We start from the raw sequence: 15,038 nt of genomic DNA on the forward strand, positions 1-15,038 counted from the left end.
TTTCACATAATTTACAGAACATGTTAAAAAATGCTTAATCATTAGAAGAAACTCACCCAAATATGACGACCAATTCTTTGAAATTGCAACCCAATGTCTCATGCAAAGTTTTCCATCTTCTGTCCGTTAGTTCTAAATAATGTCGCTTACAAATGCAAGCTTGACGGAACAGCAAATGGTCAGTTCCTCTATTCGCTTTGAAGGAGGAAGTGAAGTGAACTTGCATTATAAGAATAGCAGTAATAAAAGATCCGGAAATACAGATGCGATCTATGCAAAGTCGCCGGGACGCACGGGGACCAGGCAAAACTGCGACAATAACCCACCTCTCAAGGCATGGGAATCAACTGGATTTTTGTCACGTAGGCTATGTAAGTCAATTAATCCACACAATTGTATTACGGCATCTTGTTCCGAACCTTAAAGCAAGGTTATGACGTGCGACTTCTGCAGTCGCTCTCTAGTCATTTCCAACTGGGGGTGTGGATTTGGCAGCTACAAGCACCTTGCAGAAGAGAGTAATCTCAAACTCTAAATGGAGTTATTTAAGTGCCCTAGTATAAAGTGCACTAGTATAAAATGAATCACCACACACTCATTGTCTAATATTCCACCTTTATGTTTAATAAATAAACATACATTTTGGTGGGCTTTGATTCCACTAAAATATAGAGAAAGAAACAGGTGGAAAATGAACCAGGTTTCACTTTTAACTGTTTTTCGTTTTTCCAGACAAACATTTCCCATTCAGGATGTAATTCCACTGTCTGCATGGAAATTGAACGTCTGGTTTGCATATCTACCGTCCCTTTCCCGCTTCATTTCCATGAAGCTGACAGAAGCGAAGTCGAACTCTAGAGAAAGCGACCATAACAGAAACTTCTGCAGAGAGAACGTGATGACTTGGCTAAGTGACATGCAGAACTGGTTCAGGAAGTACAACATCCTGTGAACCACCTGCAATGTGTTCGTTGGAATTCAATATTTGTCTTTAGAGTATGACAGGGAGTTAAGATATATGGGGTGACTCGCTTTCTGTAACCACACGTTAATACCTTTTAATTAAGAGTATCAGACTCTTTGTTATTCTTTATTCAATTCAGCCATAAAGTTCAGTAAATTGACCAACGCCAAATTCTACTCACAACCAGACCAAAAAATGCTTTACAGAGTCCAAAAACAAATCTAGTTTCAAAATCAGTTTCCTAATTGACAAGTTCCTTAACATAATGCCTACATCTTCATAGGAAACATAACAGCTCCTCACATTTAAACACTTTAACCATTCAATACATTTTGAATGAGATTGCCCTGGACAACACCCCTGTTCATCCCTGGTCCTCCTCTGGCTCTCTTAGGCCCTGGCTGTGTAACGTCATCTCATCGTCATCTCCATCATGGCCGGCACTTCTGGGTCTTATTATTAATTATTCATGTTAATACACATTTGTCTGAACAAGCGGACTATATGTATATGTATTTGTTTGGTTGTGTGCTAGTAAACATGTGTGTGTGTGTGTGTTTGTGTGTGTGTGTACACACTCATTGACTTGTAGGTATAAACAGATAAGTCTGCTCGTGTGTGTTTCTGTTTATACCTACAAGTCTATGAGTGTGTGTAGACACACATACACACACATATTTACTAGCACACAACCAAACAAATACATATAGTCCGCTTGTTCAGACAAATGTGTATGAATGCATAGATATAAACAAACAGAAACATACAAACACACAAGCAGATTTGTACGCATGAAAACAAGCAGATAGACATAGACCTGTGCCTATCTGCTTGTTTGCATGCGTACAAATCTGCTTGTGTGTTTGTATGTTTCTGTTTGTTTGTATCTATGCATTCATACACAAGTCTGTGTCTGTGAGTGTCTGTGTATGTCAGAGTGTGTGTGTGTGAGTGTGTGTGTGTTGTCTGTGTCTGTCAGAGTGTGTGTGTGTGTGTGTGTGTGCGTATGTGTGTGTGTGTGTTGTCTGTGTCTGTCAGAGTGTGTGTGTGTGTGTGTGTGCGTGTTGTCTGTGTTTGTCAGAGTTTGTGTGTGTGTGTGTGTGTGTGTGTCAGGTTCTGACCTGTTCCTGTTCTGGGGACTCACTGATGGCCCACACCTTCAGAGCGTCCGGCCACCACTCTCAAGCTTTTCTCGTTGCTATTTCATTTAGACCAGTTTATTCACAGACGTGACAGATTTGCCCATTAGATGTAATTTAATATACAAACAGGTGGTCCTTTATTGCAAACATAAAACTCAGAATGGAGATCAGAACGGTGGTGACAATTTTCAGGGTCTTGGGTTCCTCATTAATTACACAGCCACATACCAAAACAATCAATATTTTGACTTGGAATAACTCAAAACAATGTGCCTTGTCTTAGTCATTAGCTTCCACATAGTCTGTTAGCATTCCGCAGCTTACCGTGTAACAAACACTGGTAGCCAAGGGCAGCTGTCAATTATTCACTGCATCGGTTAGCTATCAGGTAATAGTTGATCCCTGAAGGCCTCAGATATCCAATCAAAAAACAAATATTCCACAGAACCATGTCATAAATACCTGTAATACATTGTGCTGTGTAACAACTTCACTGTACATGAACGATAAGATTTGCCTAGAGGTCAATGTCTTAAAATTAGATCATCTGATCCACACCCTCTACTGTATATGCAGTCGTGTTCCTACCCTAGAGTTTCTACAGTAATAATAACAATTATAATAATACATCACACTTTTTAAAGTTCTCAAAGACGCTTGAACAAACACATAAAAAAATATAACAAAAGAACAAAATAAAATAAAAATAAAAACATTGGGTGTGTGTGTGTTGGGGGGGGGGGGGGGGGGGGGTGTATACGGTTTAATGTGCTTGCTACAGTACAAGAGAGAGACAGAGTGCATGCTGCTGGGTTTAGGACAGGTGTTTTTAATGATTTGAGTGTATAACTACTACCAGAAGTTTAGGAACCTGTAGAGAATATGTCATGCCTACCAAAACAACACATTTGCATAGTATAGGAATAGGAATGGTTAGTACCATATTGACCATAAAAATCATAATGAAGTGTGTGCTGTGTGTGTGTGTGTGTGTGTGTGTGTGTGTGTGTGTGTGTGTGTGTGTGTGTGTGTGTGTGTTTGTGTGTTTGTGTTTGTGAGTGTGTGTGACTCATAGTGTCTCTAGAGGAACACCTTTCCCTATTGACGGAAGTTTAGGAATCCTGTAGAGAAGAAGAAAAACACATTTGCATAGTATAGGAATAGGAATAGGAATAGTGAGTATAGTGTGTGCTGTATATGTATATGTACTGTATATGTGTGTGTGTGTGTCTGTGTGTGTGTGTGTGTGTGTGTGTGTGTATGCGTGCGTGCATGCATGCGTGTGTGTATGTGTCCAAGTGTGGGTTCACACACAAAACTCCCTTACCAGGCCATTGGCCATGGTCTGTTGTCCCTGGTCAGATACATGTAATGCTGGTTGTAGCCAGTGCAGGTGTTAACACGCATGCAGGGGAACACGGAGAAGAGGAAGCATCTGGAGTCTCCTGTTTAGGCAAAGCACCACAAACCACATTATTTACAACCAAACACAGCCCACACATGCATACAGACTCTGACAATAGCTCCTCACAAAACACCACCCACAACAGGATTGACACATTCAACACGGTCAAAGCATGTCCTAGTTAATTTATTCAAGGGGGAATTGAATGCGTTGTCCAAACATCAGATGGATGATAGAATTATATGTATGTATTGTATAAATGATATTTATAGGTATTTTGAGCCTGAAACCTCTCCCTGACTGAAGCCCAAATGGATGGGATTAAACTGGTTGGACAGTAAACAGAGCAACAACAGTGTCTTCTAAAGTTCCCAGGCCCCCACTACACCCAAAAACCAGCAGCAGCATGGTGGGGCCGCGACCCTTGAGGCTGCTCATCATTCAGTTGAAGCTACATGACTTGCAATAACCAATCTAATGACAACCCTCCTTTTGTGTTCCTCAAGCAATGTGTTGATCGGCTGGTCCCGAGTTTCTATGTTTGTTACCCGTTTACAGAACAAGGACTGTGTACAAACAACATAGCTGTTTTTATGGACACACAGAATGGACAGCTATACAAATCGTGTGGAGCAAATCGTTGAATTTAGCACAGTGTATTGGATTAGAACCACGGGTGGGGTATTTTACACAGACTTTAATGGGTGGGTTTTTTTTACACAGATTAGAGACATATGACAACTTGCGACTTCAGAGGGGCTTCTTTTCCATGGAAATGTGTGACAAAGGTAACACTTTATCATTCAAACATATTTGTAAGACAGATTCCGGTTTAAGAGAAATCTATTTTGTTTCTCTCTAGATCAAGCTGGATTATACCACTTCCAAACTTCAGCATCAAAACAGTTATAAAACAGCATAATTATGATTTTACTGGATGATATTATATTTTCTATAAAAGTCGTAGCAATGAGTTTAACCTTAATTGAACAGAAGAATCATGTGCCCCCTCTTACTAATCCAACGTACACTAGTAACTGTCTCCCCCTCTCGGCAGGTACGAATCCCTCACCTGACACTTTGATCTCTGAACTCAGCTGTTCAGCCAGGAGCTACACCCCTCTGGCACCATCTCCCATGTGCTTTGGCTTCCAGCTTGATGCCAATAAGAATTCATGTATATATTGTATTTTTAAAGCTAACTTGAATCTCAGTTGGAAAGCAAGCAGATGAAAGACAGACAGAGGGTGGGGGGGTAGGTGTCACTCTCGTACTGTTTCTCCTCGCCCCAAGAGGAAGCCCAAGGACATACATGAATTGCCAGCCACATTTGGATCAGGAAGGAGATAAGTGTACCACGTAATTTCCATTGTGATCAGCCCTCCAGTCCAGACAGTATTAAGGCCTCGTGGCAACTCAAGACCTGCACACCCCTGAAAAAAAAAACAGATTAATTTGACACAACATCATTGGACACAGTAGACCTGACCACGCCCATTTAGACTGCTGGGGGGAGGGCCTAGAACTCACTGTCCGGCCTCCTCCCTCATTGGCAGCCTCTGTGAAGTCACTCTGCTTTGATTGGCTGGCAGGAGCTGGTACCTTCCTGTTTCCCTGTCCTTTCCCTGTCTGTTTTATTGGACAGTTATTTTTTTGGAAGTTGTTTGGTACCCAGGGATGACGCCTGTCCAGTCAAAGCTGGAGGAGTGTGTGTGTGTGTGTGTGTGTGTGTCTGTTTTTTTTTTTGCTTCGTTTTTTTCTAACACTGGTGTGCCACAAGCGGTTTGCCACTCAGCCAAGCCGTCCCCCCGCCCGTCACTTCTTGTGTAATGTATATACTTGTGTATATAATTGTGTGTGTGTGTGTGTACACTTCTGTGGGTGTTTTCACTCAGGAAATGTATCATGTGGAAAGGCATAGACGAACATGCGTTTGTGAGGCGGTGCTCTGCTTTTTTGGAGAGATTTATATTGTTGAAAGTGTGACCGCGCTTGAGTCTTAAAACGTGGTAAAACGGGGGGGAGGGGGTCTGCCTCTTAAGGTCCCTCCACTTCCCATGTGGGTACAGTCATGTACATAAATTACCTACATCACCCATAATTCCTGGAGTTTTTGTTTGTTTTATGAAGAAAGAATACTTTACCCTTTATTTCCTCCTGTCTGTGTTTAAAATGCTTTCACAGCTGGGTTACTGCTGTTTCTGATCCTTGGCTGTCGTAATGAAAAAGAACTTTCAACAGGGGAAAAAATTGAAATTTAGGTAGCAACATAAAGGTAACTACACCCTTCTTAACCTATATATACAGCCGCGGAAAAAATTAAGAGACCACTTCAAAATTATCAGTTTCTCTGGTTTTACTATTTATTGGTATGTGTTAAAGTAAAATGTACATTTTTGTTTTATTCTATAACCTACTGGCAACATTCCTACCAAATTTCAAATAAAAATATTGTCATTTAGATCATTTATTTGCAGAAAAATGACAATTGGTCAAAATAGCAAAAAAGATGCAGTGTCTTCAGATCTCGAATAATGCAAAGAAAACAAGCTCATATTCATTTTTAAGCTACACAATACTAATGCTTTAACTTAGGAAGAGTTCAGAAATCAATATTTGGTGGAATAACCTTGATTTAAAATCACAACTTTCATGTGTCTTGGCATGCTCTCCACCAGTCTTTCACATTGCCGTTGGGTGACTTTATGCTACTCCTGGCGCAAGAATTCAAGCAGCTCGGCTTCTTTTCATGGCTTGTGACCATCCATCTTCCTCTTGATCACATTTCAGAGGTTTTTTATGGGATTCAGGTCTCGAAATTGGGCTGGCCATGACAGGGCCCTGATCTGGTGGTACTCCATCCACACCTTTACTGGCCTGGCTGTGTGGCATGGAGCATTGCCCTGCTGGAAAAAACACTTCTCAGAGTTGGGGAACATTGTCAGAGCAAAAGGAAGCAAGTTTTTCTTCTGGGACAACGTTGTACTTTGCCTGGCTGAGGTTTGTAAAAGACCATAAGGATTGAACCAAAGCGGACTGGACTTCGTCTTCTCTGATGAGTCCAATTTTCAGCTTTGCCCAACACATGGTCGTCTGATGGTTAGACGGAGACCTGGAGAGGCCTACAAGCCACAGAGTCTTGCACCTACTGTGAAATTGGACTCATCAGAGAAGACGAACTAGGAGACCTCCAGTCCGCTTTGGTTCAATCCTTATGGTCTTTTACAAACCTCAGCCAGGCAAAGTACAACGTTGTCCCAGAAGAAAAACTTGCTTCCTTTTGCTCTGACAATGTTCCTCAACTCTGAGAAGTGTTTTTTCCAGCAGGGCAATGCTCCATGCCACACAGCCAGGCCAGTAAAGGTGTGGATGGAGTATCACCAGATCAGGACCCTGTCATGGCCAGCCCAATTTCGAGACCTGAATCCCATAAAAAAAACTCTGAAATGTGATCAAGAGGAAGATGGATGGTCAAAAGCCATGAGAAGAAGCCGAGCTGCTCGAATTCTTGCGCCAGGAGTAGCATAAAGTCACCCAACGGCAATGTGAAAGACTGGTGGAGAGCATGCCAAGACACATGAAAGTTGTGATTTTAAATCAAGGTTATTCCACCAAATATTGATTTCTGAACTCTTCCTAAGTTAAAGCATTAGTATTGTGTAGTTAAAAAATGAATATGAGCTTGTTTTCTTTGCATTATTCAAGATCTGAAGACACTGCATCTTTTTTGCTATTTTGACCAATTGTCATTTTTCTGCAAATAAATGATCTAAATGACAATATTTTTATTTGAAATTTGGTAGGAATGTTGCCAGTAGGTTATAGAATAAAACAAAAATGTACATTTTACTTTAACACATACCAATAAATAGTAAAACCAGAGAAACTGATAATTTTGAAGTGGTCTCTTAATTTTTTCCGCGGCTGTATATATATTCGTATGTCACAAAATACATCTCAATACTGTTAAATAACTAAGCTTGTGTCCTCTAGCCATGCCAGTGCTTCGCTGTTCAGGGTAGACAGTGCCTGGAGACCAGGGCACTGGTACTCTTCTTAACCTCTTAACCTTGTAGAGGCACTGTGAGCTTTTTATGCTTGATTCCTCTGCTAGGGTTGGGGTGTGGAAAGAAAGAGCAGACAGGCCAGTTGTGTTTGATTTCCTCGCCTTCAGATGGTCCAGCTAATAATTAGAAGTGCAGGAACTTCTAAGGGTCAGACATCTGGAATGATGCGATTATGAAGGCATGAAAAGGTATTCCCAATATTAATATGCACTTTATATTGTGGACTTCTATTGTCAACAAATTCAATAAATACACCTCAATGTATCCACATGGACAGCAGACAAAGGAGCACTTGTTCAGGTGGGTGTTCCAAGTAAGTAGTTTACCTTTTTATGCCAGGAGAATGAAGCCATAGGATTCTTCTATTAGGAGGCTTACCACTTAACTTACTCAGATTAGTCACTTAACCACATTCTTGGAATACCCCCCTGAACTAAACATTGTAGGTCCAAAAGCATTCATTTTTTGAACACACACAAAAAAAAATCATCATTGAGCCCAAAATGCCAACTGGGGGGAGACAAAAAAAAAAAAAAAAACTATGAGTGAGGGCCAGTTTATTTTCACACACGGGCTATCAGAGTTAAACAGAGTGCAACTAAAGCCATTCATCTTAATTCACACCAAGTCATACAATAGTATCTGTCAGACAGAGTGAGATTATTATTATTAGGATGATAATTATTACTGTTCTGCATACAAATAAGACACATTACATCTTAATACACACAAATGACATTCCATCACAAGTCTCCCTGTTGTTTTTTGACTCCCATCCTTGCATATTTTATAAAGCAAACGTCCTTTCAACAGGCTGGAAATGAGGATTCCTATGTACATTATCTAGCTCCTGTTCTGCTGTATGTCAGCAACACATGAACTTCTTTATTCTCTAAAAGTCTGAAATAATTCCTCTAAGCTTAACCTTCATATACAGTTTGAACTCAGCTCAATTTACAGTCATGTACAGAACAGTGCAAGTGCAACCCTTACAAGTATTTTTTCCACATTTCCGGGTGCTTTAACCAAGTACTAAAGGAAGGGTCTGAATACTTAAATGCTTTCAGTCTTCTACTTTCAATAAATTAACAAAACACTCCAAATACCTGTTTTTGCTAAGTCATTGTGGGGTCATGTGGCATGGTGGCTCAGGTGCTTGCACTGGCGCCTCACAGCAAGAAGGTAATTGGTTCATTTCCCGCATGGGGCGCTGTTGGCTCTGGGGGGCAGGTCCTCCCCAGACCTTCAGTGCTCAGGTGGGCTATCTCCCTGGCCTTTCAGTGTGGAGTTTGCATGTTCTCCCTGTGTTCACAAGGGGTTTCCTCCACTAAGAACCCCAACAGAAAAAACATGCAAAATAACAGAACACATGTCCATCCCTGACCAAAGATGGACAGTTCACCTAACCTGGTCCCCGTGTGCTACAAGCTGCCCACTGCTCCTGGGGGGTCCTTGAGGAATGATAGCAGAAAATAAATTCACCGCGACCTCAAGCCTGCCTGCCTGTGTGTGCGTGTGTCCTGTGTCACCTCCATATATGCACGTGTGTTCCAGGGTGTCGTGTTTGCCATTAAAAACCTGACAAAGGTCTTAATTATTAAAAAAACTGACAATGGTCAAGTATTGTGAGTGGATTGAAAAGAAAAAAATTATAAATTTCAAGATGAGTCTGAAACTCGAAAACTTGAAAGGGTCTGAAAACATTCCGAAAGCACTGTACATGAGCAGGACATAAGTCATCCAGGTGCACTGTGACGGGCTCATTAAATCCATGGTACTCCAATCTAGCTCCGTGGCCTTCCCTGCCCTGAAAATCATCCATGATGCCCTGCTCTGAGTGCTTTCAACTGAACCTGACTGAAATGTAACTGTTGGCTGACATCAGAGCTCATCAAAATAACGTCTGATGAGTGCAGTCAGATCTGCAGAGTATTACATTAAACGACCTGAGTAGTGAACACCCTGTTATACTGTATGTCATGCAATGTTTTGTGAGTGTGTGTGTGTGTGTGTTCCCAAGTGAGCAACAGGAGGCTTGGCGTTCTCTCAGGAGTAGAACTTGCTGTTGTTGATTTTCTTCTCTTTAATTCTGCAGGGAGAGAGGATGACGTGACTGAACCTCAAAATATATTAAACAGTATGAACTATGAGTGCTGTATGTCTACATGTCCATTACTCAACACATAATAATGATGTACATTTATATACATACATACACACACACACACACACACACACACACACACACACACACACACACACACACACACACACACACACACAGCGTTCTAGTGTTTCCATGACTGCTCCACACATACAGCGGGCGTCATGTTAAAGGGGCAATTTGTTTTAATTTTCAAAAGAACTCAAAATGAGCTTATAATAGGTATGATAAAAAGGGTGTTTAACACTTTTTCGTGCACATTGTCTGTTAAACATTAAATTAATAATTAGATGGAACATTTTCTGGATGGATAACGTTTTTGAATAACTACTTTGACAAGAAAAATAACTAAAAAACAACTAGCAAATTCTCAGCTGCCAGAATACTGAGGGAGAAGTTTACTTTACGTGTGTGTGTGTGTGTGTGTGTGTGTGTGTGTGTGTGTGTGTGTGTGTGTGTGTGTGTGTGTGTGTGTGTGTGTGTCCCTCACCTCCACCAGCTGGATATCAATGTACACCAATAGACTTGCCAATTCTATGGTCTCGTTGAAGCCGTTCTTCAGAGGAACTGAGCGGTAGCCTGGAAACACATCAGTGCAGTTTGCCTTTGCTGGACGAAACACACTGGCAACTGTTTGTACAAAGTAAGTGTGAGGGCATGTGTGTGTACTTGCTTTGTGGTGAGTGTATTGGTCATGCTGTATACTGTGTATGTGCTGTCTAGTAGAACAGTGTGAATTGCTTTTGCCTATGCATCCCCTGTATATGCAAGTGAAGTGTGTGCATGTGGCCTACCTGAGCGGATTCCTTTGACGGGGAATGTGGCCTGGGCCAGGAAGTTGGGGTCGGAGAACATATCCACCTCGTTCACCACAAAGCGCAGGAAGGTGAGCTCGGGCTCGTGGACGGTGAAGTAGACGAGGTCAGGAGGGGCAGGCCACACTGGGCTCAGTCCATTATCATCTGGAGAGCACATCACACACCAGCATAAACAACACGCAATCAACACAGGGGGATAGACCAACAGTAAACAACATACAAACTATACAGGGGTTTAGACCAGGGGTTTTCAACCGGGGGTCCGCGGCCGTGGCAACATGGGCAAGAAAAATGAAGGAAGAAACCTTAAGCAGAACCACGGCACATAAGGGGGGACCAATCTGCTTGAGGTCGGCCGGGTGGAGATAGGAAGGGGGGAAGGGTTGTGTGACAGAAGGGGAAGGGAAACAACAGGGGTTGTACACAGCCAGCATTGCAGGGGGTCTGCGACAGGAGCTTAAGTTGATCAGTTCACCATTGACTTTGTTTATTTTTATATATATTTCAGGCGGGGGGGAGGGGGCGTGGCGACAGCAGTTACAAACATGAAAAAAAGGGTATAGGGACTGTAAAATGTTTCGGGAATTACAGGCACATCAGTGGGCCGCGGATTACTTTCTAGTCAAAATGGTGGTCCCTGGGACAAAACCAGTTGAAAACCCCTGGTTTAGACAGACAGTAAACAACATACAAACAACATAGGGGGTTGGACCAACAGTAAACCAAATACAAGCAACACAGGGGGTTAGACAAACAGCAAACAACATGCAAACAGCAGTTGAAGAAACAACAGCAACAGGGTTGAAGGAGCATCTGCACCTTCGATCTTTTCTTTCTTTGGCCCATTTTTATAAATGCCAGTATGTGACAATATTACAACTACCTGTGTATAGTACACAGCAACACTAGAACAGTTACATCAAGGCACATTAAACTAGAGGTTATGCCTGGTCAATGGAGAACTGATATCTAACAGTGAACCCCAGCAAATCCTGGACATGTTTCCAAAAAGTTAAATTCAATTCAATTCAATTTTATTTATATAGCGCCATAACAATACAATTGCCTCTAGGCACATTACAGAGCCCAGAGCCTGAACCCCCTTAGTGCAAGCACTATGGCAACAGGGGCAAAAAAAAAGAAGGAAGAAACCTTAAGCAGAACCACGGCACATAAGGGGGGACCAATCTGCTTGAGGTCGGCCGGGTGGAGATAGGAAGGGGGGAAGGGGGAGGGTTGTGTGGCAGAAGGGGAAGGGAAACAACAGGGGTTGTACACAGCCAGCATTTGGTCGATGTACATAGTATATACAGACATCCGGTGGTACATGATACAGGCAAGACCAGTTTAGTGGGTATACACTGTGCTCATAGGTTTTCAGTTATCAATGGCCCGGTTAACCATGGCAACCACAGAACGGAATGACGGCAAAGCAGCTCCACATCCCGACTCCACTCACGGCAGATGGTAGTCATGAACTTGCTCTTGTCCGTCTGGCCGCACAGTTCGATCTCCACAAAGGGGCTGACGATGTTGTGCCCTACCTTGGGCAGATGTCTGGCAGCAATGACCTGTGGAGACAGACCGGAGCATTTTGGAGGTTTTTTTGTCACTTGTCTTTTGTAGTATACTTTTTAAAATGCCTTAAATGGTCTATTACCGTTATAGATATGGTTGCACACCAAATCACCCCGACAAGACAAGAAATGGACTGAAAGGGTTCATTGAGTGCTACTTTACAAAACCAATTCCAACATTCAAACCTTTGTGACATGCACTGCACGAAAAGCAAGATTATCGGGCCCGTATACACTGTGATACAGCCGCGAATGATCACCATTCCTGGCTGATCGCGGACATTCCCCCGAAATATCCGTCTGCCGCATACAAACGGAATTTCCCGGAAAGGAACCTGCGAGGGGAGGGGGGCCGATGTGTTTAGCATTCTCACCTCCCGCTGACAGAGGTGCGAAATGCTCTTATTAGCATATTGACTGTCAGCAGTCTAGCCACACACACCCTGCTGCAGCCATTGGTTGAAAACGACAAGGAATTGAATTAAAACGTCTTGTGATGAGACGGAATGAGATTCTGTCTATAGGTCAGCTTTCAACTGACAAAACGTATCCCCTCATATACAGCTATTGCCCCATAAAAACGAAATTAAAATGTAAACGATAATAATTTAATTAATATTCTGTCTTTAGGGCTTTGCTCCGGGGTTATCACATTTCTTGATTCGCCTTCCGTATTCAGAGTTCTGTCTGGGTTTTGATTTCAGGGATATCACGATTCTTGCTTTGCCTTTCATTTTCAGAGTTCGAGGGTTGCAATGTACTTTCGAGGCTGTTCCACTCATATTCCGAAGCTTCCTCTCTGTAATGTTCTTGAGATTCACTTTTGGCATGTAATTATACAGAGTCGGGCTTACTATGATATTGAGCTAGTCATTTCGCAACTTGGGACATGTTTGCCACAAATATCTAACCTGTGTCTTTTCAGGTAGATTTTGAAATCTTACGTGAGCTTCGCGAGAGCCGAACCTGCGCTCTTCAGGTTAGTGGTACTGTGTGTACCTAATGGTGCTGTTTCTAACCGCTTAGCCACCTTTGCTGGTAAGGAGCTAGCTCGTCGGTGCGACCAAGTACCTGGTTTATCATTCCTCCCTCCTCTGAAGTATTTCTCTTCTGTTACTGGAGCGTGCGAATTGGGAATTGTTTAGTGGACTTATGTGACGTTTTAATTATGTTCACGTTAAGGCACCCGAGGCAACATTTGAAACTTTAGACTCGAATAATAAACGTTCAATTTCTAGTCTTTTTTACACGTAGTAAGTTTCAATAACACCATACCATTACATATCGACATTCACAGTGGTGTAGTGGTCCCTGGAGAAGTGGGTAGGCTACTCTTTATTTATTCATACAGCACAGGATAAACACCCTGTTTTGAGAAGTGGGTAGGCCTATACCCAATGCTGACTGAAAAATAAGTGGGTATACTCCGTATACCTGCGTATACACTGGACTACACCACTGGACATTCAAGGAGCAAAGATGAGACGTCGTTGTGTGGTGAGAACTGATAAAAAAAATCGCCTGCCTTCTGTTTTCCACGGTACATCGCATGTTATGCTAGAAATGGCTTAGCATGGGTGGGATGGGGAAAGATAACACCTTTCCATCCAGACGTACATTTAGCTAATCGGAATCTGTAAGTGGTTTCCAGATATATATATAGTTGATCTCTCTTATGTGACGAAGCAGTGAGTTAGCTGTCTTTCAATGTCTCTTGTCAAATTATCTCACATGTTGTTTTCAATCCAGGTCAATTTAATTAACATAACAAAACCTAGGCCTGGCCAAGGGGAAGGGGTGGGGGGGCTTTCACACCAATGTGGGCTTCTACGGCAATACACAGGGTCGAAGACTGTCGTAAATCCCACATTTCATGCAGTGATGGGCCTGGCTTTTGCATCATCACACACACACACACACACACACACATCACACACAGTTCTGGTGAGCTGTAGTAATGTATAATGATGAGGGCTGGGAATTCTCACCCGCACTGTGATAGTGAACTTCATTTCGTTTTTGTGCTGGGGGTCGTAGTCCTCCTCCCTCATCATTTCTGGCTGCAGTACATAGCCAGTGTGCCCGTTCAAACTGAAGAGGGCGCTGTTCAGCTGCGTGTACTTATCTGAGGAGGAAGGCAAGCATTGAGTCAAAACTGATGGCAAACACAGAAGACACAACTGGAACAACAACCAACAAGATTTGGTGTTGAATCTTGAATGGACTTGTCTCACAATTTAACACCTTGCAAATCGGCAAACAAACTATCAGCGGACATTCAAAGCATAGACAAAACAGTGGTGGGTGGTCTGTCTGTTCAAAGAATGAAAAATACACAGGTGTATGTGGAGAGAGTGGATGATTTTTTTCTGCTTGTGCAATGCCCCATAACGGTTAAACTCAGTGTGTCCACTGTGCTTTGTGACTCACTTTAAGAAATACCACTCCCACCATCAAACAACAAAAATAAGACTCAGATGACTGAGCACAGTGACCTACTTATGGACACACTTTCACACCCACAGAAGTGTATAAGCGACTGGTAGAGCAACTGGTAGAGGAAGTTTCTAACATGACCAAGATCGTGGGTTCAATACCCAGGGAGCACACATACTGACTGTCACGTCAGAGCCTGAAATATTACCCGCCACGCCCCTTTCAGTTTCCACGTGTTCAAACTCACTGGACTACTGATGACCTGCACCTGTCACATCCCTACCTAAACCTCTCACGCCCTTCACTCTTCGCCCGGTCACGCACTTCATGGACTTAACTGCGACCTGCATTCTAGACGTTCTTATTCTGTTTCACGCGATCGAAGAAAGTGTTCTGTCATAGTTTCATCATAGCCTTAGTTCTAGTTTATCTGTATTGTCCTAGCCAAGTGTGATTAGTTGTTTC

General features: G+C 42.5%; 1 pseudogene across 1 annotated transcript in view; it reads right to left on the minus strand.

Moving 5' to 3' along the window:
- Positions 1–15,038, minus strand: part of LOC308368588 (1-phosphatidylinositol 4,5-bisphosphate phosphodiesterase gamma-2-like) — an 82,293-nt pseudogene that overhangs the window by 25,425 nt on the left and 41,830 nt on the right. Inside the window, exons 30-33 of the transcript in view lie at positions 14,126–14,262; positions 12,020–12,131; positions 10,537–10,704; positions 10,233–10,321 (exon numbers count right to left, since the gene is read on the minus strand). The product of the transcript in view is annotated as a 1-phosphatidylinositol 4,5-bisphosphate phosphodiesterase gamma-2-like (transcript). The remainder of the gene's footprint in view (positions 1–10,232; positions 10,322–10,536; positions 10,705–12,019; positions 12,132–14,125; positions 14,263–15,038) is intronic.

The sequence above is a fragment of the Sprattus sprattus genome, assembly GCF_963457725.1.
Source record: "Sprattus sprattus genome assembly, chromosome: 7".
NCBI classification, from domain to species: Eukaryota; Metazoa; Chordata; class Actinopteri; order Clupeiformes; family Clupeidae; genus Sprattus; species Sprattus sprattus.